The sequence below is a fragment of the Engystomops pustulosus genome, chromosome 7, assembly GCF_040894005.1.
Source record: "Engystomops pustulosus chromosome 7, aEngPut4.maternal, whole genome shotgun sequence".
Classification (NCBI taxonomy): Eukaryota; Metazoa; Chordata; class Amphibia; order Anura; family Leptodactylidae; genus Engystomops; species Engystomops pustulosus.
In genome coordinates, this window is record NC_092417.1 from 5,067,356 (window position 1) to 5,078,093 (window position 10,738).

At 53.9% G+C, this 10,738-nt stretch overlaps 1 protein-coding gene across 1 annotated transcript in view; it reads right to left on the bottom strand.

The window, feature by feature from the left end:
* LOC140069146 (NACHT, LRR and PYD domains-containing protein 3-like) overlaps positions 1–5,659 on the bottom strand; it is a 109,449-nt gene extending 103,790 nt beyond the window's left edge. The window contains exon 1 of the mRNA XM_072114517.1: positions 5,571–5,659. The gene's annotated coding sequence lies outside the window, so the exon portion shown is untranslated. The remainder of the gene's footprint in view (positions 1–5,570) is intronic.
* Between the last annotated feature and the right edge of the window lie 5,079 nt (positions 5,660–10,738).

Genomic DNA, 10,738 nt, shown 5'->3' on the forward strand with positions numbered 1-10,738 from the left:
TTATACATGGGGTGATGCTACTGTACCAGACCTGCAGCTGTGAGCTGTGTATGATGTATATGGAGGGATATAGTGATTATACAGGGGGTGATGCTACTGTACCAGAACTGCAGCTGTGATCTGTGTATGATGTACATGGAGGGATATAGTAATTATACAGGGGGTGATGCTAATGTACCAGACCTGCAGCTGTGAGCTGTGTATGATGTATATGGAGGGATATACTGATTATACTGGGGGTGATGCTACTGTACCAGACCTGCAGCTGTGAGCTGTGTATGATGTATAGGGAGGGATATAGTGATTATACAGGGGGTGATGCTACTGTACCAGACCTGCAGCTGTGAGCTGTGTATGATGTATATGGAGGGATATAGTGATTATACAGGGGGCGACGCTACTGTACCAGACCTGCAGCTGTGAGCTGTGTATGATGTACATGGAGGGATATAGTGATTATACTGGGGGTGATGCTACTGTACCAGACCTGCAGCTGTGAGCTGTGTATGATGTATATGGAGGGATATAGTGATTATACAGGGGGTGATGCTACTGTACCAGACCTGCAGCTGTGAGCTGTGTATGATGTACATGGAGGGATATAGTGATTATACTGGGGGTGATGCTACTGTACCAGACCTGCAGCTGTGAGCTGTGTATGATGTAAATGGAGGGATATAGTGATTATACTGGGGGTGATGCTACTGTACCAGACCTGCAGCTGTGAGCTGTGTATGATGTAAATGGAGGGATATAGTGATTATACTGGGGGTGATGCTACTGTACCAGACCTGCAGCTGTGAGCTTTGTATGATGTACATGGAGGGATATAGTGATTATACAGGGGGTGATGCTAATGTACCAGACCTGCAGCTGTGAGCTGTGTATGATGTATATGGAGGGATATAGTGATTATACAGGGGGTGATGCTACTGTACCAGACCTGCAGCTGTGAGCTGTGTATGATGTACATGGAGGGATATAGTGATTATACTGGGGGTGATGCTACTGTACCAGACCTGCAGCTGTGAGCTGTGTATGATGTAAATGGAGGGATATAGTGATTATACTGGGGGTGATGCTACTGTACCAGACCTGCAGCTGTGAGCTGTGTATGATGTAAATGGAGGGATATAGTGATTATACTGGGGGTGATGCTACTGTACCAGACCTGCAGCTGTGAGCTTTGTATGATGTACATGGAGGGATATAGTGATTATACTGGGGGTGATGCTACTGTACCAGACCTGCAGCTGTATATGGTACATGGTGCTGCTGGAGGTTCGGGCCGCACATTATTGTTTGTAGATTCTGTGGAAGTTCTGGATGTGGTACAATCGCTGACACGGAGGATGTGGCCCGAGGAAACGCAGGTTCTGAGATCCTGGGTTCTGGGTTCTGTCCAGCTTTGGGTCCGAGAGATAAGCGTCAGCACATTCCCGATGTTTCTGTATCCAGTTGTTTCCTGTTACTATGAGACACTTGGAGTTCTGTGACTTGTATATAATTCCCGGACCCTCCTTGTAGTGATAGGTAAAGGGGCTCGGGGGTCCGATCAGGTCACCACGTGCCCCCCGATAATAGTGTACCCCCTGCCCCCCCCAGAGGTATGTGCCCCCCTGATACCAGTGTAACCCCTGCCCCCCCACCCTGGAAGTATGTGCCCCCCTGATACCAGTGTAACCCCTGCCCCCCCCAGAGGTATGTGCCCCCCTGATACCAGTGTAACCCCTGCCCCCCCCAGAGGTATGTGCCCCCCTGATACCAGTGTAACCCCTGCCCCCCCACCCTGGAAGTATGTGCCCCCCTGATACCAGTGTAACCCCTGCCCCCCCACCCTGGAAGTATGTGCCCCCCTGATACCAGTGTAACCCCTGCCCCCCCACCCTGGAAGTATGTGCCCCCCTGATACCAGTGTAACCCCTGCCTCCCCACCCTGGAAGTATGTGCCCCCCTGATACCAGTGTAACCCCTGCCCCCCCACCCTGGAGGTATGTGCCCCCCTGATACCAGTGTAACCCCTGCCCCCCCACCCTGGAAGTATGTGCCCCCATGATACCAGTGTAACCCCTGCCCCCCCACCCTGGAAGTATGTGCCCCCATGATACCAGTGTAACCCCTGCCCCCCCACCCTGGAGGTATGTGCCCCCCTGATACCAGTGTAACCCCTGCCTCCCCACCCTGGAAGTATGTGCCCCCCTGATACCAGTGCAACCCCTGCCCCCCCCCCTCCTGGAAGTATGTGCCCCCTGATACCAGTGTAACCCCTGCCTCCCCACCCTGGAAGTATGTGCCCCCCTGATACCAGTGTAACCCCTACCTCCCCACCCTGGAAGTATGTGCCCCCCTGATACCAGTGTACCCCCCCCCCTGGAGGTATGTGCCCCCCTGATACCAGTGTAACCCCTGCCCCCCCCTGGAAGTATGTGCCCCCCTGATACCAGTGTAACCCCTGCCCCCCCCTGGAAGTATGTGCCCCCCTGATACCAGTGTATCCCCTGCCCCCCCCCCTTGAAGTATGTGCCCCCCTGATACCAGTGTACCCCCCCCCCCTGGAGGTATGTGCCCCCCTGATACCAGTGTAACCCCTGCCCCCCCCTGGAAGTATGTGCCCCCCTGATACCAGTGTATCCCCTGCCCCCCCACCCTGGAGGTATGTGCCCCCCTGATACCAGTGTAACCCCTGCCCCCCCACCCTGGAAGTATGTGCCCCCCTGATACCAGTGTAACCCCTGCCCCCCCACCCTGGAAGTATGTGCCCCCCTGATACCAGTGTACACCCCCCCCCTGAGGTATGTGCCCCCCTGATACCAGTGTAACCCCTGCCCCCCCCCCCTGGAAGTATGTGCCCCCCTGATACCAGTGTACACCCCCCCCCCCTGGAGGTATGTGCCCCCCTGATACCAGTGTAACCCCTGCCCCCCCACCCTGGAAGTATGTGCCCCCCTGATACCAGTGTACACCCCCCCCCCCCACCCTGGAAGTATGTGCCCCCCTGATACCAGTGTATCCCCTGCCCCCCCCCCCCCTGGAAGTATGTGCCCCCCTGACACCAGTGTACACCCCCCCCCCCTGAGGTATGTGCCCCCCTGATACCAGTGTAACCCCTGCCCCCCCCTGGAGGTATGTGCCCCCCTGATACCAGTGTAACCCCTGCCCCCCCACCCTGGAAGTATGTGCCCCCCTGATACCAGTGTACACCCCCCCCCCTGAGGTATGTGCCCCCCTGATACCAGTGTAACCCCTGCCCCCCCACCCTGGAAGTATGTGCCCCCCTGATACCAGTGTACACCCCCCCCCCTGAGGTATGTGCCCCCCTGACACCAGTGTAACCCCTGCCCCCCCCCCCCTGGAAGTATGTGCCCCCCTGATACCAGTGTAACCCCTGCCCCTGGAGGTATGTGCCCCCCTGATACCAGTGTAACCCCTCCCCCTGGAGGTATGTGCCCCCCTGATACCAGTGTACACCCCTCCCCCTGGAAGTATGTGCCCCCCTGATACCAGTGTAACCCCTACCCCCCCCCCTGGAGGTATGTGCCCCCCTGATACCAGTGTAACCCCTGCCCCCCCCCCCCTGGAAGTATGTGCCCCCCTGATACCAGTGTAACCCCTGCCCCCCCCCCCCTGGAAGTATGTGCCCCCCTGATACCAGTGTACACCCCTCCCCCTGGAGGTATGTGCCCCCCTGATACCAGTGTAACCCCTGCCTCCCCACCCTGGAAGTATGTGCCCCCCTGATACCAGTGTAACCCCTGCCCCCCCCCTGTAAGTATGTGCCCCCCTGATACCAGTGTAACCCCTGCCCCCCACCCTGGAAGTATGTGCCCCCCGATAATAGTGTAACCCCTGCCCCCCCCTGGAAGTATGTGCCCCCCTGATACCAGTGTAACCCCTGCCCCCCCCAGAGGTATGTGCCCCCCTGATACCAGTGTAACCCCTGCCCCCCCACCCTGGAAGTATGTGCCCCCCTGATACCAGTGTAACCCCTGCCCCCCCACCCTGGAAGTATGTGCCCCCCTGATACCAGTGTAACCCCTGCCCCCCCCTGTAAGTATGTGCCCCCCTGATACCAGTGTAACCCCTGCCCCCCCACCCTGGAAGTATGTGCCCCCCTGATACCAGTGTAACCCCTGCCCCCCCCCTGGAAGTATGTGCCCCCCTGATACCAGTGTACACCCCTCCCCCTGGAGGTATGTGCCCCCCTGATACCAGTGTAACCCCTACCCCCCCCCCCCCTGGAGGTATGTGCCCCCCTGATACCAGTGTAACCCCTCTCCCTCCCCCCCTGGAAGTATGTGCCCCCCTGATACCAGTGTAACCCCTCTCCCTCCCCCCCTGGAAGTATGTGCCCCCCTGATACCAGTGTAACCCCTCTCCCTCCCCCCCTGGAAGTATGTGCCCCCCTGATACCAGTGTAACCCCTGCCCCCCCCCCTGGAAGTATGTGCCCCCTGATACCAGTGTAACCCCTGCCCCCCCCCTGGAAGTATGTACCCCCTGATACCAGTGTAACCCCTGCCCCCCCCTGGAGGTATGTGCCCCCCTGATACCAGTGTATCCCCTGCCCCCCCCCCTGGAAGTATGTGCCCCCCTGATACCAGTGTATCCCCTGCCCCCCCCCCCTGGAAGTATGTTCCCCCCTGATACCAGTGTAACCCCTGCCCCCCCACCCTGGAAGTATGTGCCCCCCTGATACCAGTGTAACCCCTGCCCCCCCCTGGAAGTATGTGCCCCCCTGATACCAGTGTAACCCCTGCCCCCCCCCCCTGGAAGTATGTGCCCCCCTGATACCAGTGTAACCCCCCCCCCCCTCCTAATACTGGATCTGCCTGGAGGTATGTGCCCCCCTGATACCAGTGTAACCCCTGCCCCCCCTGGAGGTATGTGCCCCCCTGATACCAGTGTAACCCCTGCCCCCCCTGGAGGTATGTGCCCCCCTGATACCAGTGTACACCCCCCCCCCCTGGAGGTATGTGCCCCCCTGATACCAATGTAACCCCTGCCCCCCCTGGAGGTATGTGCCCCCCTGATACCAGTGTAACCCCTGCCCCCCCCTGGAGGTATGTGCCCCCCTGATACCAGTGTAAACCCCCCCCCCCTGGAAGTATGTGCCCCCCTGATACCAGTGTACACCCCCCCCCTGGAAGTATGTGCCCCCCTGATACCAGTGTAACCCCTGCCCCCCCCCTGGAAGTATGTGCCCCCCTGATACCAGTGTAACCCCTGCCCCCCCCCTGGAAGTATGTGCCCCCCTGATACCAGTGTAACCCCTGCCCCCCCTGGAGGTATGTGCCCCCCTGATACCAGTGTAACCCCTGCCTCCCCACCCTGGAAGTATGTGCCCCCCTGATACCAGTGTAACCCCTGCCCCCCCTGGAGGTATGTGCCCCCCTGATACCAGTGTAACCCCTGCCCCCCCTGGAGGTATGTGCCCCCCTGATACCAGTGTAACCCCTGCCCCCCCTGGAGGTATGTGCCCCCTGATACCAGTGTAACCCCTGCCTCCCCACCCTGGAGGTATGTGCCCCCCTGACACCCCCATGTAACATGTATAACATATATATCTCTTACCTGGAGGCCGCACAGTGTGAACAGAGATGAGATCACCACAGCAGAGACACAACTGGACCCAGTCCTGTTACTGGTAGGGGGCGTGGCTTAGCACAGGGAGGAGGGAGGGGGGCGGCAGGAGCAGATGTCAGGGAGTGGTGTCAGGATTTTGGGAGGGACTGTATGATGTGTGTAGGATCTATAGGGAGACCCTTCTAGACTTAGAATCTCTATACAAGGATCAGCTCCGACCTCCGGACCAGATATCAGAACGTCGTTATACAAGGATCAGCTCCGACCCCCGGACCAGATATCAGAACATCGTTATACAAGGATCAGCTCCGACCTCCGGACCAGACATCAGAACGTCGTTATACAAGGATCAGCTCCGACCTCCGGATCAGATGTCAGAACGTCGTTATACAAGGATCAGCTCCGACCTCCGGATCAGATATCAGAACGTCGTTATACAAGGATCAGCTCCGACCTCCGGACCAGATATCAGAACGTCGTTATACAAGGATCAGCTCCGACCTCCGGACCAGACATCAGAACGTCGTTATACAAGGATCAGCTCCGACCTCCGGATCAGATGTCAGAACGTCGTTATACAAGGATCAGCTCCGACCTCCGGATCAGATATCAGAACGTCGTTATACAAGGATCAGCTCCGACCTCCGGACCAGATATCAGAACGTCGTTATACAAGGATCAGCTCCGACCTCCGGACCAGATATCAGAACGTCGTTATACAAGGATCAGCTCCGACCTCCGGACCAGACATCAGAACGTCGTTATACAAGGATCAGCTCCGACCTCCGGACCAGATATCAGAACGTCGTTATACAAGGATCAGCTCCGACCTCCGGACCAGACATCAGAACGTCGTTATACAAGGATCAGCTCCGACCTCCGGACCCGATATCAGAACGTCGTTATACAAGGATCAGCTCCGACCTCCGGACCAGATATCAGAACGTCGTTATACAAGGATCAGCTCCGACCTCCGGACCAGATATCAGAACGTCGTTATACAAGGATCAGCTCCGACCTCCGGACCAGATATCAGAACGTCGTTATACAAGGATCAGCTCCGACCTCCGGACCAGATATCAGAACGTCGTTATACAAGGATCAGCTCCGACCTCCGGACCAGATATCAGAATGTCGTTATACAAGGATCAGCTCCGACCTCCGGACCAGATATCAGAACGTCATTATACAAGGATCAGCTCCGACCTCCGGACCAGATATCAGAACGTCGTTATACAAGGATCAGCTCCGACCTCCGGACCAGATATCAGAACGTCGTTATACAAGGATCAGCTCCGACCTCCGGACCAGATATCAGAATGTCGTTATACAAGGATCAGCTCCGACCTCCGGACCAGATATCAGAACGTCGTTATACAAGGATCAGCTCCGACCTCCGGACCAGACATCAGAACGTCGTTATACAAGGATCAGCTCCGACCTCCGGACCAGATATCAGAACGTCGTTATACAAGGATCAGCTACGACCTCCGGATCAGATATCAGAACGTCGTTATACAAGGATCAGCTCCGCCCTCCGGACCAGATATCAGAACGTCGTTATACAAGGATCAGCTCCGACCTCCGGACCAGATATCAGAACGTCGTTATACAAGGATCAGCTCCGACCTCCGGATCAGATATCAGAACGTCGTTATACAAAGATCAGCTCCGACCTCCGGACCAGATGTCAGAACGTCGTTATACAAGGATCAGCTCCGACCTCCGGACCAGATATCAGAACGTCGTTATACAAGGATCAGCTCCGACCTCCGGATCAGATATCAGAACGTCGTTATACAAGGATCAGCTCCGACCTACGGACCAGATATCAGAACGTCGTTATACAAGGATCAGCTCCGACCTCCGGACCAGATATCAGAACGTCGTTATACAAGGATCAGCTCCGACCTCCAGACCTGATATCAGAACGTCGTTATACAAGGATCAGCTCCGACCTCCGGACCAGATGTCAGAACGTCGTTATACAAGGATCAGCTCCGACCTCCGGATCAGATATCAGAACGTCGTTATACAAGGATCAGCTCCGACCTCCGGACCAGATGTCAGAACGTCGTTATACAAGGATCAGCTCCGACCTCCGGATCAGATGTCAGAACGTCGTTATACAAGGATCAGCTCCGACCTCCGGATCAGATATCAGAACGTCATTTTACAAGAATCAGCTCCGACCTTCAGACCTAATATCAGAACGTCGTTATACAAGGATCAGCTCCGACCTCTGGACCAGATATCAGGACGTCGTTATACAAGGATCAGCTCCGACCTCCGGACCAGATATCAGAACGTCGTTATACAAGGATCAGCTCCGACCTCCGGACCAGATATCAGAACGTCGTTATACAAGGAGCAACTCCGACCTCCAGACCAGATATCAGAACGTCGTTATACAAGGATCAGCTCCGACCTCCGGACCAGATGTCAGAACGTCGTTATACAAGGATCAGCTCCGACCTCCGGATCAGATATCAGAACGTTATTTTACAAGGATCAGCTCCGACCTCCAGACCTGATATCAGAACGTCGTTATACAAGGATCAGCTCCGACCTCCGGACCAGATATCAGAACGTCGTTATACAAGGATCAGCTCCGACCTCCGGACCAGATATCAGAACGTCGTTATACAAGGATCAGCTCCGACCTCCGGACCAGATATCAGAACGTCGTTATACAAGGATCAGCTCCGACCTCCGGACCCGATATCAGAACGTCGTTATACAAGGATCAGCTCCGACCTCCGGACCAGATGTCAGAACGTCGTTATACAAGGATCAGCTCCGACCTCCGGATCAGATATCAGAACGTCGTTATACAAGGATCAGCTCCGACCTCCGGATCAGATATCAGAACGTCGTTATACAAGGATCAGCTCCGACCTCCAGACCAGATATCAGAACGTCGTTATACAAGGATCAGCTCCGACCTCTGGACCCGATATCAGAACGTCGTTATACAAGGATCAGCTCCGACCTCCGGACCAGATATCAGAACGTCGTTATACAAGGATCAGCTCCGACCTCCGGACCCGATGTCAGAACGTCGTTATACAAAGATCAGCTCCGACCTCCGGACCAGATGTCAGAGCGTCGTTATACAAGGATCAGCTCCGACCTCCGGATCAGATATCAGAACGTCGTTATACAAGGATCAGCTCTGACCTCCGGACCAGATATCAGAACGTATTATACAAGGAGCAGCTCCGACCTCCGGACCAGATATCAGAACGTCGTTATACAAGGATCAGCTCCGACCTCCGGACCAGATATCAGAACGTCGTTATACAAGGATCAGCTCCGACCTCCGGACCAGATATCAGAACGTCGTTATACAAGGATCAGCTCCGACCTCCGGACCAGACATCAGAACGTCGTTATACAAGGATCAGCTCCGACCTCCGGACCAGATGTCAGAACGTCGTTATACAAGGATCAGCTCCGACCTCCGGACCAGATATCAGAACGTCGTTATACAAGGATCAGCTCCGACCTCCGGACCAGATATCAGAACATCGTTATACAAGGATCAGCTCCGACCTCCGGACCAGATGTCAGAACGTCGTTATACAAGGATCAGCTCCGACCTCCGGACCAGATATCAGAACGTCGTTATACAAGGATCAGCTCTGACCTCCGGACCAGATATCAGAACGTCGTTTTCTGGTCTGGAAGTCGGAGCTGATCCTTGTATAACGATGTTCTGATATCTGGTCCGGAGGTCGGAGCTGATCCTTGTATAACGACGTTCTGATATCTGGTCTGCAGGTTGGTAGTAGTGACTTGGTGTAGAGTCCTCTGTGGAAGTCTGGTATCTAGTTTCTTTGGAGTCGGTAAATCGAGGTGTTGGCATTCGCTGTGTCTGTGGGGACAAGTTTGGTTTTGTTGCAGTTGTAGACATTTATGATGGGTAGAGAACAGAGTAAATTGAAGTTGATTCAAGTGCATTGCGGACAATGGACTGATATTGTTTTTGACATGAAGGGAAAGATGCACAGACAGAAGGTTGGCTTGAAGTAAGTAGGACTGTAAGTAGGACTGTGGAAAAGTGCAAAGTTGACATAATGGAACATAAGGGCTGGTAGTTTTGTGGTGAAAAGAAAAGTTATAGTGAAGGTTTGAAGGTTTGGGATGTGTCAGATGATCTGATGATTGTATAAGTGAGAAAACTTTATCACTTGATTTGCAAACAGACACTTAGAGCCTCTGTCTTAGATGGACGGACCAGGACAGAGTGACAGGAATCCTTCAGAGTGCCCAATGAAGAAATAGACAGGCGATAAGGGACATTTCAAAGTTTTTGATGTGGAGAGAATTTGAGAGAAAAGAGATTTTATATTTTCCCCCCTGGAAAAAGGAAAAAAGATGACGTCTAGGATCCAGACCAGCACCCTGTTGGACTCAACCCCTGTACCTGGTGGTTAGAGACGATGACACGCCCTACCAATCTTCAGTGGTGGCCATCTTAGAACTGTTAATTGCCTATGACTCATAAAGGCGGGTTGAGGATAATAGTAGAAAACACCTGGTTTTTATTGTAGTCTAGCAGGTGAGCACCCTTGCAGAGTCTTGACAGATGTCTGGAATAAAAGCCGGCAAGAGATGATATTTCACTAATTCCAGATCTTTGCTTAGATAATTCTCAGAGTGGGAAGTTGTTTTGGTTTATTATGCATAGTCCAGTTAAAACTTAATTGATCCTGACGTTTGTAGAAAAATTACTATAAAACGTGTTGCAATATCTCTGGTAATTGCTTTTTGGAGTTTGTAGCGTAAATGAGGGAGATCGGGGGGGGGGCCTCCAAATCTGGGCTGCTTGGATTGGAATGCTGTGTCTGTGTTATTTCGGAGCAGACAGGCTGGTAACCTTGGAAAAAGACACAGCACTGCGTCCAGGGTTCTTTTCTGACAGCCTAAAATGCTTGGATGGATTTTGCTTGTGATGCAAGAATGCAGCTTGCCCTGTATGCCACGTGATTTGCCCTGTATACTCCACGAACAGACCAACACTTCATTTAAGTGTACCTAGCTTTTGTTGAGACGTTGGAGTCTGGACAGAACTTTATAGATAGCACAGAAAGCTGGGCTGGAGATAGTCAAGGGAGAATCCCATGTGTCTAGATGAGATAAAGCGGAGACGT